This window comes from Arachis ipaensis, chromosome B09 (assembly GCF_000816755.2).
Source record: "Arachis ipaensis cultivar K30076 chromosome B09, Araip1.1, whole genome shotgun sequence".
Classification (NCBI taxonomy): Eukaryota; Viridiplantae; Streptophyta; class Magnoliopsida; order Fabales; family Fabaceae; genus Arachis; species Arachis ipaensis.
Genome location: NC_029793.2, coordinates 81,183,706 through 81,203,286, shown reverse-complemented (window position 1 = coordinate 81,203,286; position 19,581 = coordinate 81,183,706). Strand labels below are relative to the sequence as shown.

Below are 19,581 nucleotides of genomic sequence, written 5' to 3'. Positions count from 1 at the left end.
TCCAGATCTGAACCCAGGGTTAGTGTGGATCCATTCTGATTGAGGGTGAAGCTCCTGCAGCCCATTCTCCTTAATAATCCTACTCAAAATGCCACAAACAAGGTCGAATCTTTCAGATCAGAGAATGTTGCGCCTTTGGGTTCTAGCCTGTACCACAAAGACCCTAATAATCTCCCCATACCTCGGCGAACTGATGTCTAGAGAAGTCCCCAATGAAGTCGTGGATTAGCCGTCTAAGAGATGTATAATCAAGCTAGTGGTTCAATGCTTTCCTATTACGTATTCACACGAACCCAAGAAGAACACGGGTGGTTGTCAGGCATGCAGTCTTAGAATGAAGAACGAAGATGATTGTCATGGGTCATCCCATTCATCAAGTTGAAGAACGAACATACATCTTAGAATTGAATCAAACACGGATTGAAGAGAAACAGTAATACTTTTATTAATCTATAAAACTCAACAGGGCTCCTCCCCTCAATCTAGGAGGTTTAAAAACATATACTGATAGAAAATACAATGTGAAAAAATGAAATGTGGCATATCCCTCCTTAATAAGAGGTGTAAAAGTCTTTAAATACTAAACTGATGACTAAGGATTACATTAAGAAGGGTAAAACAGACTTTTAGTGCTGAAATCAACTTTTGGGGCCCACTTGGTGAGTGTTTGAGCTGAGCTTGATTGAGATCCACGTGCTAGGAGGCCTCTAGGGCGTTAAACGCTGGCTAGGGGTCCTTCTTGGGCGTTGGACGATGGTCTCTTCTCCCTTGGGCGTTGGATGCTAGAATAGGACAGGAGGCTGGCGTTGAATGCCATTTTTTGGGGCTTCAATTCTGAAGCAAAGTATGGACTATTATACATTTCTGGAAATCTCTGGATGTTAGCTTTCTATAGCCATTGAGAATGCTCCATTTGGACTTCTGTAGCTCTAGAAAACTCTTTCGAGTGCAAGGAGGTCAGATCCAGACAGCATCTGCAGTGCTTTCTCTGTCTCTGAATCAGACTTTTGCTCCAGTTCCTCAATTTTAGCCAGAAATTACCTGAAATTGCATAAAAATACACAAACTCAAACTAGAATCCAAAAATGTGAATTTTGCACTAAAACCTATAAAAACTTAATAAAACTTAAACAAAACATACTAAAACTATATGAAAATGATACCAAAAAGCATATAAAATATCGGCTCATCAGCGTTCAACGCGAAGTGTGGATACCTCTTCTTAGCGTTGAACGCCTAGAATGCTGCCCCAATTTGGGCGTTCAATACTAGGGGTGGATACCCTTTCTTGGCGTTGAACGCCAATGACATTCCTCTTTGGGCGTTCAACGCCCTGAGAGATGTCTTGGACAACAGTCTGGTATCCCTCTGTTAGCTTTTCTTCCTTTGATCTCTTGTTACACTGAGGATGGATGTTTAATGATTTCCCACTCCTCAGTTGGATAGCCTGACACTCTTCTGTTATCTACTTAGATAACTGCTGCCTTGTTTGACTCAGCTAGGCTTCTACATTCCTATTGGAAGCCTGAGTTTCTCTCAAAGCCTCTTGCAATTCCAGCAGTTGCTGGGTGATAAACCACTATTCTATAGTTTATCTTATGCTAATTTGAGTGGTTTTTATCAACTCTTTATTCACTTTAGGGGTGTTCAAATCCAAACTGATCTAAATTAAACCGCTCATCCAATCCGATCCAAACTGAAAACCGATTAAAACTGCACTAATTCGGATTTGATTGGATTCTATTTTTTGCAAACTGCTGGATTGGATTGGATTTCGGATCTACTTTTCATAACCGATCCAATCCAATCCAAACCGCACAATGTGCTATAATATTATTATTTTATTATTATATTTACAATTATACTTATAATATGTTCAATTTGTTATACATTTTTCTATTATTCATGTATTATTATTATTTAATAAATATTTTATGTTCAAAATGTTATTTATTTATTTATTTTAACTAACCTATAATTTTATTTCTATTGTTATGTTATCATTAGCTTTTTAAAATATTGTTAAAACTTGTTATGTCATTGTTGATTATTTAAAATTTGATGTTGAGACTTGTTATATGTATTTAATTTTTTTTATTTAAAAAACCGCAAATCCAAACCGATCCAAACCGCTTGTAATCGGATCGGATTAGATCGGATTTCCAAAAAAATTTCATCCAATCCAAACCGCACCGCACATAAATTAAGCGTTCGGATCGGATAACTTTTTCTCTTAAAACCGAACCAAACCGCACCGCAAACACCCCTAACTCACTTATTCATATAAATTGCATGGTTTTACATTTTTCTTCCTAATTTTTTTCTATAATTGGAAACTTGCTTCCCAAATTACCAAAAATTAACTCCCCTTTATCATTCGATGTCATGATATGTGTGTTAAGTGATTTCAGAGATTACAGGGCAGGAATGGCTTAGAGGATAGAAAGGAAGCATGCAAAAGTGGAAGAAATACAAGAAGTTGAAGAAATTGCTAAGCTGTCCAGCCTGACCTCTTCGCACTCAAACGATAATAACACGAGCTACAGGGGTCCAAATGAGGCGGTTCTAGTTGCGTTGGAAAGCTAACATCTGGGGCTTCAAAATGATATGTAATTTGCTATAGTTGCTCTGAAGAAAAGTGATAGGCACGCGTGGTTTCACGTGCACGCGTGGATCTACGCAAATCAGCGACCTGCACGTGGCAAAATTTGCCTCTAGTGATTTCTGGGCTGTTTCTGGCCCAGTTCTCAGTGCAGAAAACACAGATTAGAAGCTATAAAGTGGGAGAATCCATTCATTCATATATACAACTTTCATATTCACAATTTTAGGTTTTAGATGTAGTTTTAGAGAGAGAGGCTCTCTCCTCTCTGTTAGGTTTTAGGATTTAGGATTTAGGATTTCTCTTAATTTTAGGACTGCTTCTTCTCAATTCCAGGTTCAATGTTTTTTTAAATTATTAATTCAAAGAGTACTTTTTCATTTAATTTTATTGTTTATTTAATTGCTTCCAATTTATTTCAATTATCATCTCTCTTTTCTATTCCAAACTCCCAACAACGAAGATGACATGCAAGATGGCAGAGTAGACTTCCAACTTGACATGGAGGTTGATTAAGAGGAGACACTTGAGTTGGAATGCTCAAATGGATAGTTAAATTGGAAGTTGTTGGCTAATTCTGTATTTACTAACGCTAGACCTTCCCAGGGGAGAGGACTAGGATTTGCGAATAAGAGTTAGCTCAATCACTTGACTTTCCTTTTTTTAGTAAGGGTTAACTAAGTGAAAACAACAACCTCTTTATACTACACTTGAGAGAATTCCAACAAGGATAGAACTTCCAATTAATCATTCTTCCATTCAAGGCTTTTTAATTAGAATATATAAATCTCTTTTGATTTTCATTGCGTTAATTTACAATTATTTATTTCTGTTATTCAACTCTTAAAATTTCTCAGAAAACAAAAACCCATAACCAATAATAAATACACCTCCCTGCAATTCCTTGAGAAGATGACCCGAGGTTTCAATACTTCGGTTATCAATTTTATTGGGTTTGCTTGAGTGACAACCAAAACTTTTGTACGAAAGGATTCTTTGTTGGTTTCGAAACTATACTTACAACGCGATTATTTTTTTATAAATTTCTTTACTAGCAAGAATCTAATCGTCAAAATGGCGCCGTTGCCGGGGAATTTCAAATGTGTGCCTTATATTGGTTATTGTAAATATTTGCTTTTCTGTTTATTTTTTTAAGTGTTTCTAGTTTTAGGAGTTTATTTTCATTAATTTTTATTAATTTTTGTCTTTAATTGCTACTATGAATTCTCACCCCTCTGGCTTTAAGTTTGGTTCTAATGTTGTTGTAAGGAATGGAAACTATAATGAAAATAGGCATCAAGGTTAGAAGAATCAAAGATGGGAGGAGCCACAAGGATTTGATCAACCCTCTTGGCAATAACCCCCTCCAATGCGCTATAACCAACAGCCATTCTGTGATGCATACCAAGACAATAGTTATGGTGGACCCCTTCGTGACACCAAATTACTATGGTCAAGAGCCATTCCGATATGCGTACCAAGATGACAAGATGATAGATATGGTGGACCCCCTTGTAGTTACCAACAAGCCCCATCATATGCCTATGAACCACCTCCACAACATACCTTTGAACCACCAAACTCACAAGCCCCTTACCACCAAACACCCCCATATGACCCTAACCCTTATCCACCATATCAACCACCCTATGAGCCATATGAGCCATACATAGATCCACCCCAATTCCAACCCAATTACTCCCAAGAACCACCACCTCCATATACACCACATTCATATCCATCAATCCAAGAGCCTTATGGTCCTACTTATGATGTCCAAGTAGAACAAGAGTCAAGGGATCGTCTCAAGGAAACAGTGGATCAATTTCAAGCAACCCTGCGTCAATTGGACCGAGCGGTAAACCGAATAGCACCTGAAGCTTTCATGGCTAAAGAATCTCAACTTGAGAACGAGGAATTAAAATGTGCTGTGCAACAAGTGGAAAAGATGGAGAGTGATGAACCACCACATTCTTATTATGATGAACCACCCTCTTATCATGAACCTTTCCTCCCAAGTAATGAGCCCTCATATCCACCTCAACCTTCAATGCATGACACTCTTGGTGTTCTTCTTCAAGGGCAAAGAGAGATGGAACGGGGAGTACTAGAATTCGTGACTGCCTTAACCGAGGTAGTAAATCAATTAGCTTCCCAATATCTGAGCACTCAAAGTACTCCCATGGCTACATGTGGAGAATCAAAAGAAGAGCGTAGCATGAAGAAGACACTAGAAACTCCGGTGGACAATGAAGAACATGGCTTTGTATTGGAACAAGTGGAGGAAGCCATAATAGTTGCAGAGGAAGAAGTGGTTGAAGATTTAGGAGATGCTGAACCTCCATGGGAATCTAGACTTGTAGAGTACTCCTCCAATGAAATTGAAATTGATGTCAAGAAGGCCAGTGCACAACCTTCATGGCATATTCCTTATGAAGACTTGGATGGGATAGATTAAGAAGTAATTTCCTTTGGTGATGAGGATCATGCATCAAGTCCTCCTAGTGATAAATCTACATCTGCAAATGAACTCCTTGAATATGAAGACTCTTCTCTGATCGAGTCTGAGAATGATGTGGAAGCGGAAATTCTTAGAAAAGGGCAGACGGGAGTTGAGTACCCTTTGTCAAGAACGTTGGAGACTTCTCCACCTAGGTTGCCACATACTCCTTCATTTGAGTGGATAAGGCTTGTCTCTATTCGCCTTACCATTCCACCTGAATATGGTATTCTTGAAACAGATGGCCAACTTAGGAGACTATGTGGCATTAAGCGTGAGAAAAAGATGTTTAGTGGTTGGAGTTGCAAATCAAGGCTCATCAAGGTTGATACTTCAAGAGATAGATGTAAAGGCTCAACTGGTGATAATTTGGTTAGATCTAAAAGAAGAGTTTGGTACTCAGTAGAGAATTCAGAGTGCTTGCCACCCGGATGGAACCATGATGATCAACTTGAAAACAGATGTAGAATCAAGATTTGGGATCCCGGCATACAAGAGGATCCACTTTGGGAGCTCAAAGCATGTGAAGAACTCCTTCAAGGATTGGCAAATTCACTTGAGAATGATGAAGATTATTGGAAGTCCAAGCATTGGTGGCAGTTTCAGGATGAGTTCAAGCACAAGCCTCCATGACAAGAGCTCACCAAATGTCCAACTTTCGGACTCTAACTAAAAGTGCTAGGTGGGAGACAACCCACCATGGTATATTCTTTTCTTCTTGTTCTTAGTTTTATTTTATTTTATTGTCATTTGTGTTCATTCATAATTTCTGCATAGTAATCTGCATTCTGCATTTTGCATTCTGCATTTAAAAAAAAAAAAAGAAGAGCACACGACGTGCAAACGTCGCTAACGCGTCCGCGTCATGTGTGCATGCGAAATAAAGAGGTAAGAAACAGAAAGTTACGCGGGAGCATGGCTGGAGGCGTGCCTTAGGCACAAACACGCCCACGCGAACGCGTCCGCGTCAATTTGCAAAATCAGCATTCCACGCGTATGCGTCACCCACGCATACGCGTGACCCTACAAATCGGCATAAAAATGTGTTTAGAAAGAAAGTTGTGATGGTGTGGTGTTGGAATGGTGCTAGGAGCACAAGCAACATCACGCGTGCGCGTCCCTGACGCAAACACGTCATTTTCCCCTCCAGGCCATCCACGCATACGCGTCCCTCACGCGCACGCGTCGGTTCAAATTTTGGCAATGTGCACATTAAAACAGAGAGTTGTGTGTGCGCGAGGCTGCTCTCGCGCCAATAGCACACTTTGGGTCACGCGAACGCGTCTGCCTCACTTGAAAATAGCCCAACCCACGCGAACGCGTGCCCTACGCGTCCACGTCGCATGCGACACACAGTTTATCCAAATCAGCGCCAGAATTCTTATCTTTTCTTCTCCAATCCTACTTATCTTTCTATTATCATTCTTTCTTCTTTCTTCTATCGTTTCTTATTCTTTCTTCTTCCTTTCTTACTTTCTTCTTCTTCATCTCTTTAACTTCTCATCTTTCTTCACTTTCATTCTATTTTACTTAATTTATTTGCATACTTTCATTCCTTGCATTTTAATTTTCTGTATATTTTTATTTTCTTTTCTAAATTTATTATTTTTTCATTGGTGTTAAATTTTGTTATTCAACTGTTACATCGTTTCTGGTGTTATTTTGGTGCTTAGTGACTAGTTTTTCACTGTTGGGTAATATTATTTAAGTCAATGCTAATCTTTTATGATACTTATATTCCGTGTGCATTGATATGAATTTATATTGTCTTTCATTACCCACACTCTCTTCCCATTGTTGCAAATTTTTGCACTCTTGATTCGCCATGTGCTTCTACTATTTTCTCACTTGCATGTTTTAGCTACCATGTAATTGAGACCCTTATTATTTGGTATTAACCCAACCATATTTTATTTGTTTCCTATCCTTGTTTTTGGGATTACTTTTCTTCCCTTTTCTCTTCTTTCAGGATGGCCACCAGGAAGGGAACCGGAAGACGTTTACATAGGGCGACCGACAAGTCCATCTGCACAATTTTTGGAGAAACGCATCAGTTGAAGCAACTCGTCCACTTGTACATCTCAGCATGCACCGAGGACGGTTCAATCTTTAAGTGTGGGGAGGTCGATACCGATCTCCATGGGTTAGTTATTTTCTTTCCAACACTAATGTCTTATTTTCTTTATTAGTTCATTGTTGCATTTACATGTTTGATTGCATATTTTCTTGATTTTGTGCATATTTTACAATTGCTTGGTTAAAGTAATGAGTTTCTTTTCAAGACTTTATAGTATTTCACTAATTTAAATTAAAACTTTTGTGTTAAACTTGTTTGAAGACTGTAAATTGGAACATAGTTTTTGAGTTAAGAACACACAACCTGTGAGATTTGAGCTTAATTACATGGTTACATTATTTAACCATAATAGTTTATTCTTTGTGTGTTTCCTTCTCTATAATTGCAGACTTTACTTTGTTCCATTCTATATGTCCACTATTTAGTGTATTTACATGCTTGCATATGATTGAGGCCATTACTTGTTTTTGCTCACTTATCCCAAATAGCCTACCCTTTTATGTCATCCTTGTTAGCCACCTTGAGCCTTTTTATCCCCCTTGTTCTATATTTTACCACATCACTAGCCTTAAGCAGAAAAACAAATTAAATACCCCAATTGAATCTTTGGTTAGTTTAAGATAGTGTGTTAACTAAGTGTGGGAAACTATGGGTACTTGTGTTAATGAAAGTGTACAGTGTTTAAATGATAAAATATTGGGATTTGGGTACCTACTCATGTGAAACCAGAAAAATCAAGTATCCATGTGCATTGATATGTTATGGTTTAATTTTTCATTCTAAAATAAATAAATAAATAAGAAAAAAATAAAAATATATATTTCCAGCATAAATAAATAAATAAGTAATTGAATAAGGGGACCAAATTACCCCAATACTAAGTTTAATAAGAGATCAATGCACATGTGATGGAAATTAAAAGAAAGGTTGATGTATGAGTATGGGATACAAAAATGGGAACTTTGGGTAGCTAGGCATGATTTTAAAAGTATAAAGAGTGTATGTATAGGTAAGAGCTTAGGTCAATCAAGGATTCAATTTATAGCTCACTTAGCCATATATATATATATATATATATATATATATATATACCCTCACCTTTACTTTAGCCCCATTACAACTTTAATTTTCTCTTACTGTATGATTTTAGTTAGTGATATTTGATTTATATTTGTCTTGAAGAACTTATTTACTTTTAACCAAGTAGGAAAAATCATTTTAGCATATAGTTGCATTCATAGGTTGCATTGCGTTGCATGAGTCTTACTTTCCCATATTTAGTCTTTTAATCTCCTTGAGCTTAGCATGAGGACATGCTAAAGTTTAAGTGTGGGGAGGTAGATAAACCACTATTCTATGGTTTATCTTGTGCTAATTTGAGTGGTTTTTATCAACTTTTTACTCACTTATTCATATAAATTGCATGGTTTTACATTTTCCTTCCTAATTTTGTTCTATAATTGGAAACTTGCTTCCCAAATTACCAAAAATTAATTCTCATTTACCATTCGATGCCTTGATATGTGTGTTAAGTGATTTCAGAGATTACAGGGCAGGAATGGCTTAGAGGATGGAAAGGAAGCATGCAAAAGTGGAAGAAATACAAGAAGTTGAAGAAATTGCTAAGCTGTCCAGCCTGACCTCTTCGCACTCAAACGGTCATAACTTGAGCTACAGAGGTCCAACTGAGGCGGTTCTAGTTGCGTTGGAAAGCTAACATCCGGGGCTTCAAAATAATATATAATTTGTCATAGTTTCTCTAAATAAAAGTGACGCGCACGCGTGGATCTGCACAAATCAGTGACCCGCACGTGGCAAAATTCACCTCCAGCAATTTCTGGGCTGTTTCTGGCCCAGTTCTCGGCCCAAAAAACACATATTAGAGGCTATAAAGGGGGGGAAATCCATTCATTCATATATACAACTTTCATATTCACAATTTTAGATTTTAGATGTAGTTTTAGAGAGAGAGAGGCTCTCTCCTCTCTCTTAGGTTTTAGGATTTAGGATTTAGGATTTCTCTTAATTTTAGGACTGCTTCTTCTCAATTCCAGGTTCAATGTTCTTTTAAATTATTAATGCAAAGAGTACTTTTTCATTTAACTTTATTGTTTATTTAATTGCTTCTAATTTATTTCAATTATCATCTCTTTTTTCTATTCCAAACTCCCAACAACGAAGATGACATGTAAGATGGCAGAGTAGACTCCCAACTTGACATGGGGGTTGATTAAGAGGAGACACTTGAGTTGGAATGCTCAAGTGGATAGTTAAATTGGAAGTTGTTGGCTAATTCTGTATTTACTAACACTAGACCTTCCCAAGGGAGAGGACTAGGATTTGCGAATAAGAGTTAGCTTAATCACTTGACTTTTGTTTATTTAGTAAGGGTTAACTAAGTAAAAACAACAACCTCTTTATACTACACTTGAGAGAATTTCAACAAGGATAGAACTTCCAATTAATCATTCTTCCATTCAAGGCTTTTTAATTAGAATATATAAATCTCTTTTAATTTTTATTGCGTTAATTTACAATTATTTATTTCTGTTATTCAACTCTTAAAATTTCTCAGAAAACAAAAACCCATAACCAATAATAAATACACCTCCCTGCAATTCCTTGAGAAGACGACCCGAGGTTTCAATACTTCGGTTATCAATTTTATTGGGTTTGCTTGAGTGAGAACCAAAACTTTTGTATAAAAGGATTCTTTGTTGGTTTAGAAACTATACTTACAACGCGATTATTTTTTTATAAATTTCTTTACTAGCAAGAATCTAATCGTCACTGGGCAAGGGTGTGTAGTTGTTGAGTCAATGGGCCATCCTGTTCTGGAGGGTTAGGTTCAGTAGATATTGCCTTAACCTCTCCTTTCATAGAAGTCTCAACAGTTGAGTACAGATGCTGGTTGATAAACCCCATTTGTAGGGTTTATCTTGTGTTGAATTTGGAGCATTTTGATAACCTTTCCTCACATTTATTCAATAAAATAGCATGGTTTTATAACTTCTCCTTTAATTGCGCTTAAGTGTGAAAACATGCTTTTAGGTCTTAAAATAGCTAAATTCAATTCACATTGATTCCATTAGATGCCTTGATATGTTTGTTAAGTGATTTCAGATTTAGGAGGCAAAGATTGGATCAAGTGAATGAAGAAAAAGCATGTATAAATGGAGAACTCATGAAGAAATGAAGGAATCGCAAAAGCTGTCAAGCCGACCTCTTCGAACTTAATTGGCCATAACTTGAGCTACATAGGTCCAAATTATGCGGTTTCAGTTACGTTGGAAAGCTAACATCCGGGCCTTTGAAATGATATAAGACTTGCTATGGTTTCATTTCGGATAGAGATGCGCACGCGCACGATACGCGTACGCGCCGATGGGTGCACACAATTCACTTATTGCAACTCATGGCCAGCGATTTTAGAAGCCTGGTGGGCCAATCCAACTCATTTCTGATGCTATTTAAGCCAAGGATTGAAGGGGAATTGACACACTTTCACACATTAGTTTAGTTTAGATTAGTTTTGGAGGGAAAGTTAGGTTTAGTTCAATAATCTAGATCTAGGTTTCAATTCATGCTTTCTTCTTCTTCTACCTCTCAATTCTATGTTGTTACATTTATGATTCCTCTATTCTTTTGTTGTAATTTCCTTTATGTTGCTTCTATATTTTGTTGTAGATCTACTCTTATTCCTTCCATTTTCTTTCAATTCAATATGAGGTAATTCATAATAATTGTGTTTCCTTTGATTGTTGTTGTTGATTTCTTATATTCTATTGTTGTTAGATTCTATTTTTGTTATCAATTTACTATGCTTGCTTTTTTGCCTTCCAAGTGTTTGACGAAATGCTTGGTTGGATTTTAGCATAGAATTTTCTCCTCTTGGCTTTGGTAGAGTAATTAGTGATGCTTGAGTTATCTAATTCCTTTGTAGACTGATGATTAGAAGTTGCTAATTGATTTGGATACCACTAAAGCTAGTCTTTCCCTTGGGAGTTGGCTAGGACTTGTGGAATTAAGTTGATTCATCCACTTGACTTTCCTCCATGATTAGGGGTTAACTAAGTGGTAGCAATGGACAATTGTGGTCACAATTGAGGAGGATAACTAGGATAGGACTTCTAGTTCTCATATCTTGCCAGGAGCTTTCTTAGTTAGTTTATTTCTTTTGCAATTTACATTCCTTGTTCCTTAACTCAAAAACCCCCAAATATACTTCATAGCCAATAACAAGAACATTTGTTTGCAATTCCTAGGGAGAACGACCCGAGGTTTGAATACTTCGGTTTTTAATTTTAGGGGTTTGTTACTTGTGACAACCAAATTTTTGTATGAAAGGACTATTGTTGGTTTAGAAACTATACTTGCAACGAGAATTCATTTGTGAATTCTAAACTGTCAAAAGTCTTCTCATCACTGGTTAGTGGCAACTGTCTCAATAAGCTCGTGAGCCTCTTCAATTGTCTTTCTCATATGTATGGAACCACCACCAGAGTGGTCCAAAGACATTTTAGCTATGTCTGAAAGTCCATAGTAAAAAATGTCTAGCTTTACCCATTTTGAAAATATTTCAGTGGGGCATTTTCGGAGCATTCTCCTGTACCTCCCCTAAGCATCATGAAGGGATTCATTGTCCTCTTCCTTGAAGCCTTGGATATCTAGCCTTAGCTGGGTTAACTTCCTTGGAGGAAAGTATTGATTCAGGAACTTTTCTATTAGCTATTTCCATGTTTTCAAGCTAGATTTGGGCTGGTTATCCAACCACCTCTTTGCTTGATCCTTTACAGCAAAAGAAAAGAGTAATAGTCTGTAGACATCTTGGTATACCCCCTCATTTTGCTCTGTGTTAGTAATCTGTAAGAAATCTACCAAAAACTCAATAGGTTCTTCCTGTGGAAGTCCATAATACTGACAATTTTGCTGCACCAAAGTAATGAGTTGAGGGTTTAAATCAAAGTTACTTGCTTTGATTGGGGGTATGCTGATACTTCTTCCATAGAAGTCAGTAGTGGGGGTTGTATAGGACCCCAAAGTTCTTCTGAACTGTTCATTCCCATTTAGGTCCATGGTGAAGAAAGGTAGGAAAAGTAGAATAATTAGAGATAAATATGAAAATTATAATTAAAATATTTCTATTTTTATTTTATTTCTATATTAAATTCGAAAATAAAAGCTAATTAACTAGAAAGATTTGAAAATTAAATGATATAATTCGAAAAAGAAGAGAGAGAGAAAGAGATGAGAATTTTTCGAAAATAGAGGAGAGAGGAATTAGTTAGGAAGTTTTAAAAAAGAAGAAAGAGAAATCAAGTAATTAATTAGGAAAGATTTGAAAATAGGTTAAGATAGAAGATCAGAAAAAGATTTGATTTTAAAATTGAAATTGAAGCAAGATAAGATGAAGATTTGAAAATTAAATTCGAAAAGATTAAAATTAAAATTTAAAAGAAGATAAGATTGAAAAGATTTTTGAATTAAAAAGAAAATAAGTTAGGTAGGTTTTAAAATTGAAAAGAGAAAAATAAGATAAGGAAGTTAAGAAAGATAAGTTTTAAATTAAAAAGATTTGAAATCAAAAGAGAAAGATTTGAAATTTAAAATTTTAAAAGAAAGATAAGATAAGACAAGAAAGAATTACAATTAAAAGCAAAATTTGAAACGATTTGAAAAAGATAAGATTTTGAAATCTGATTTTTGAAATTAAGATAAGATAAGATAATGATTTTGAAATTAAAATTTTGAAATTTTTTTGTTGACCGAGATTTTCAAAAATATTGATTAAAAATTAGAAAATATATTTTTTTGATTTTTTTTAATTAATGAAGAGAGAGAAAAACAACCAAAGACACCAAACTAAAAATTTTTTTAGATCTAAAACACAAAGTTTTCGAAAATTGAAAGAGAAAAACACCAAAAGATGCCAAACTTCAGAATTTTAAAGATCAAAACAAAAAGAAAAACATGAACAACTTGAAGACCAAGAAGAACACCAAGAACAAATTCGAAAATTCAAAGCAATTAAAGAACATGCAATAGACACCAAACTTAAGATTTGACACTAGACTCAAACAAAAGACACTAATTTTGAAAATTTTTGGAGAAAGACTCAAGAAGGTTCGAACTCTAACAAGAACAAGAACAAAAGATTCAAACAAAAGATAAGGATTAATAAAGAAAAGAAAAGATTTTTGAAAAATTTTTTATTTTTTCAAAAAAGAAAATAAAAGCCTCAAATAAAATAAAAAAATACATAATCTAAGCAACAAAATAATTCGTTAGTTTGTTCAAACTCGAATAGTCCTGGCAACGGCGCCAAAAACTTGGTGCGCGGAATTTAACTTCGCACAACTGAACCAGCAAGTGTACTGGGTCGTCCAAGTAACACCTGAGGTGAGTCAGGGTCAATCCCATGAGGATTATCAGCTTGGATCAAACAGTGGTTATCTTGTAACTCTTAGTTAGGCGGATAGAAAAGTTGTTTAGTTGTTTAAGCGCATAAAAGTAAAATAAAGATAACGTTACTTAATGGTAGTGAATTCAATGATAAGAAGATGGTTAAGGCTTCGGAGACGCTTTGTTCTTCTGGATCAATACTTTTTTACTGTCTACTCCAACTGTGAATGATTTCTTCTATAGCAGGCTGTATGTGATCAACGCCGATTGAGAAGCTGCCAATCTACCTCTAAGTTGAACACCAGGTTTAGTGCGCATCCAGTCTGAATGAGGGTGAAGCTCCTGCAGTTCATTCCCTTGGTGATCCTACTCAAAATACTACAGACAAGGTCAAATATTCCAGATAAGAGAATGTTGCGCCTTAGTTCTAGCCTTTACCACAAAGACCCTAATTTCCCCATACCTCGGCTGAACTGATATCTCGAGAAGTCCCCAACAAAGTCGTGGATTAGCAGTCTAAGAGATGTATCCTCAAGCTAGTGGTTCATTGATACCTGATGAAAGACGCTTACTGAACCCATGTAGAATAGAGATAACTTGTGACGGTTCAAATCATTCATAAGGTTGAAGAACGAAGATACATCTTACGAGAGAATCAGACACGAATTGAAATAGAACAATAGTACTTTTATTAATCCATAAAACTCAGGAGAGCTCCTAACCTTAACATAGGAGGTTTAGTGGCTTATACTGTACATAATAGTGTTCGAAAACAATGGGGGAGGAAGAAGATCCTAAACATGGTTGATCTTCTCCTATATATACTAATCTAATGACTAAAGATTATAGAAATATGATAGGCTTAGGCTTGTAGTGCAAAAATACACTTTCGAGGCCCACTTGGTGAGTGTTTGGGCTGAGCTTGAGTGTCTCCCACATGCTAGTGTCCCTTAGGGGCTTTGAACGCTGGCTAGGGACCCCTTTTTGGGCATTGAACTCCAGTTGCTCCTTTGTGGGCGCTGGACGCCAGGAATGGGCTGGTGGCTGGCATTCAACGCCAGTTTTGGGCCTTCATTTCCGAAACAAAGTATAAACTAATATATATTTCTGGAAAGCCTGGATGTTAGCTTTTCATAGCCATTGAGAGCGTGCCATTTGGACCTCTGTAGCTCTAGAAAAGCTCTTTCGAGTGCACGGAGGTCAGATCCTGACAGCATCTACTATGCTTTCCTTGCCTCTGAATCAGACTTTGTCAAAACTCTCAGATTTCAGCCAGAAAATATCTTAAATCACTATAAAACACAACAACTCAAAGTAGAATCCAAAAATGTGAATTTTACACTAAAACCTATGAAATTATAATAAAACTTAAATAAAACATAATAAAAACTATATGAAAATGATGTCAAAAAGCGTATAAAATATCAGCTCATCATGTATCCTTCTCTTCTTTTTTTTCCAACTTTGTTTTTGGCTGCTTGGAGACAAGCAACAGTTTAAGTTTGGTGTTCTAATGAGAGGATATTTTATACACTTTTTGGCATCATTTTCATATTGTTTTAGTTATATTTTGTTTAAGTTTTATTATATTTTCATAGGTTTTAGTGCAAAATTCACATTTTTTTATTCTACTTTGAGTTGTTGTGTTTTTTGATGATTTTAGGTATTTTCTAGCTGAAATTGAGGAGTTTTGGCAAAGTCTGATTCAGAGGCAAGGAAAGTGTAGCAGATGCTGTTAGATTCTGACCTCCGTCCATTCAAACGAGCATTTCTGGAGCTACAAAGATCCAAATGATGCGTTCTCAACGGTGTTGAAAAGCTACCTTCCAGAGTTTTATAGCAATATATAATGGTCTACAGTTTTATTCGAGGGAGCATACCCATATTGGGTATTGAACGCCAAGGAGCTACCCCCTTTCTTGCGTTTAATGCCCCAAAGGAACCTAAGCCAGCGTTGAACGCCAGATTCCACCCCATTCCTGGAATTCAATGCCACCAAGAGGCACAAGGCAGTGCCAATCACCCCCTTAATGGTCGTTCAATGGCCATTCCTCAAGTTGGACGCCAAGCTCAGCCCAAGTACTCAACCAAAGTGGGCCCAAGAGTGGATTTTTGCACCTCTAGTCTAGTCCATCATAATTCTGTACTTCTTAGTTATTAGGTTATTATATATAGAACAAATATCACTACTGTTAAGGATCTTTGCCCATTCTTACCTTTCATTATTACTTTCTGTACAGTATGACAAATTAAACCTCCTAAGTTAGGGTTAGGAGCTCTATTGATTCTCATGGATTAATAATATTACTGTTTCTATTTCAATACACGTTTGATTCAATTCTCTTGTGCATTTTCGTTCTTCATCTCATGAATTGAGGATGAACCGTGACAATCATCCTTGTTCTACATGGGTTCTGTGTGAGTCCTGACCCGGATAGCATTGAACCATAGCTAGAGAGTGCATTGTGGATTCTAAGAGCTTACCTGGGCGACTTTGGATAAGTGACATAAAATCCCGTTGACCGTGGGTTACTAAGTTCTCTGTGGCGTTAAGGCTAGAGTCTGAGAAGCAGCATTCCCTGATCTAGAAGATCCGACCTTGTCTGTGGTATTTTGAGTAGGATCGCGAAGGGGAGTGGATTGCTTAGTGCTTCACCTTCAGCCATATTAGGAAGTCATGAGTTAACTTGATGAGGATGCTGCATGAGTTGCTCAGATATGGTTGACTGCCATGGTTTAGAAGAGACTAACTTAATGAGGATGCTACATGAGTTAGTCAATTACGGCTGTCATTGAATGAATCATTCGTTATTGGAATAGACAGTAAGAAAAGTTAATCCGGAAAGAATACGCATCTCCAAAGCCTTAACTAAACATCTATCACTGTTCTCACACCAACCTGGTATTTCGTTTCCTTTAATTTTCGTTTATTCTTTAAAACAAACAACCATCTTTTCTAATTACCAGACTAAGATCTACAAGATAGCCATTGCTTACTCAATCCAACAATCTTCGTGGGATTCGACCCTCACTCACTAGAGGTATTACTTGGATGACCCAGTGCACTTGTCGGTCTATCTGTGCGAAGTTCGCGAAGTTCAATTTCTCACACCAGTTACTCGGATATGGTGGACTGCTGTGGTTTAGAAGAGATTAACTTGATGAGAGGACATGAGTTAATCACTTATGGCTACCATTGAATGAATCATTCTTTATTGAAGTAGACAGTAAGAAAAGTTAATCCGGAAAGAATATGCATCTCTAAAGCCTTAACTAAATAATTATCATTGTTCTCTTTACATGAATCTGGTATTTCTTTCTTTTACTATTCGTTTACGCTTTCAACAAACAACCATCTTTTTTAATCGCCTGACTAAAATTTACAATATAGCCATTGCTTGCCCAATCCAACAATCTCTGTGGGATTCGATCCTCACTCACCTGAGGTATTACTTGGACGACTCGATGCACTTGCCGGTTCAGTTGTGCGGAGTTCGATTTCGCGCACCACCAGTCATAAACCTCAACAACATAGACCATCCAACATTTAAAAGAGTTTTATGATTGTATTATTAGTTTTACATGTTTGAATTAAGATGAAATTTTTTGAATTTACATATTATGGATTATAACTATATAAAACTTGTAGAATTCAACTTTTAAAATATAGTGTTGCTATTTTTGTAAAACTTATGGAATTGAGTTTGGATTTATTGAAATACAATGTCATTTATGGAGAATTCAACTTTTGACAATAGAAATAAATTATTACTTTGTTGGTAGACACATATAAAGTATTATGTGTAATAGAAATAATTTTTGTAATAATTAAGAAAAAATACTTTGATGTTGGAGAGGTTATGACAGTTTAAAACAGTCACTAAATATAGAAAAAAAACTGTCACAGAAATTAGTAACTTAGTAACGGTTTTAAATCGAAAAATCTTAGTTGAAAATTTCATGATGGTTTAAAATAGTCAAGAAATATAAGGAAAAACTGTCACAAAATTTAGTAATTTAATAACAGTTTTAAAATGTCACGAAATATAGCATAAAAATATTTTGATAAGTGTTACAAATTAGTGACAATTTTATACTTCAAAAACCGTCACAAACAGTTTAACAACACTTCTTACCAACAATGGTCTAAAATTGTCACTATGTCAACTGGTGGCGCTCAAATCCATGACGTTTTATTTAACCGTCGCGAAAACATTTACTGACGGTTAAAACTGTCGCCAAACATTAAGAAAACCGTCACAAAAATGTTGTTTTGGTGTACTATTCTATGCAATCACTTTAATAGTTTTAAAAAACATAGAAATAACCATAATAATGTTGAATGAAATTACGACTTGTATTCAATCTTATAATGTCAAATTATGATAAATAATAGTCAAAATAAGGAAATGAAAAATGTCATCTAGAATTATTAGCAAAGATACTTAAAATATCAATTCACACTTATAAGATCATTAGAAGTAGTGATGGCAACAACTTAAAATGTTAACTTTTGAATTGATTCAAGTAATCATTCAATTATTTTATTTTAATATTTAGGTTTTGATTCTATTTAATGAAAAATGCAATCTATATTTATACTTGTGGAAATAGTTGCCAATATAAATATACGAAACTTTGATTTTTGAAATAGAAATTAATAAAAATAACCTTAGATATGGTATAAATAACTATCTATAGAGTCTTGTAATGTCATAGATTTACAATATATATTTTTATGTAATTTCCATGATTTCCATAAATATATTTTTCAAAAATTAATTTCTTATTCGTATTCATAATTATATATTCAAAATTATTTTTTTTAATCTTTGTTAATCACTTTTATTATTTATTTGAGTTGGCGAGTCTCGTTCTAGTTACTTATCAAAGCCTGTCGTTATAAGAGATTAGTCAGAATCATGTTTAACGGACTTTTTAACACTCCAAAACTCATAAATCTAAGTTATTCAATTATAATATGATCAAATTTATTTTAAGATTATTGACACAAGGCAACCAATGCCTAATGATTTACTACAGAAGATTTGGTATGTTTATACATCATTGTTGACCATATAGTTATTTGACTTCAAGTTACTGGACTAATATTTAGTTGTTTCAACCTCTTAACCATTTATTCCTTTTAAGCCAATCTCAGGTTTGAGGGTGTTGTGAATAAAAAGTAACATTAGCTCAAAATGGTTAATTATGTTTTCAACTTCTTGAAGAATGGTTAAGACTTAAAAGAGTTCGAATTTTAAATATAGAAAAGAAAAAACTCCTCTTAGAAAACCTTAAAGTTCCTTTGAAAATTTTATAAATCGAGTCAAGTTAGTCATGTTCTTTGATACTAAAATCGATGAATCGATGGGCTAAACTTAAGAAATACCACAGATCCTAAGAGAATTTTATCCCCTAAAAAAAAGATTAGTTACACTAAGTCTTAGTTTGGTAAAATTTTTACTTTTCAAAAGTAGTTTATAAAAGTTAACTTTTAAAAGATGATTTTTTTAAAAGTTGTAACATTTATATTTCGTAAATCAAATCAAAAATAACTTTTAATAAATACAAGCAACATCAATTGTATTTAGTAAAATAGTTTTTAAAATTTAAAAATACTATAATAGACATAAATGTAAGTATTAAATTTGAAAATTAGTTAACATATAAAATTATATTAGACTTTTAAATTTTGAAAAGCACAAACCAACTTTAAAAAGCTCTATGTTAGGTGCTTTTAAAACTATTCCGATCTTTTAAAAGTTACAAGTACAAGCAAATAATCTTTTTTATTTACTAAACATAAAATGAGGAGTTTGAGCTTTTAAAAAGCACAAACACTTCTTAGCTTTATCAAACCAAGCCTAAATATTGATAGACTAAATATAGAAGAAAACATTCCAGGATGCACTTACTAATTATCAAACTAATTTATAGCAGGAAGACATCAAGAAGGTACCGAGGTAATAATCCATTCCTTGTCTTTAGGGTACATTA

General features: G+C 35.1%; 1 protein-coding gene across 1 annotated transcript in view; it reads right to left on the bottom strand.

Moving 5' to 3' along the window:
* The window catches only part of LOC107618416 (probable low-specificity L-threonine aldolase 1), a gene marked incomplete in the record, with an annotated part of 5,167 nt that continues 5,076 nt past the window's right edge, over nt 19,491–19,581 (bottom strand). The window contains 1 exon segment of the mRNA XM_016320473.2: nt 19,491–19,566.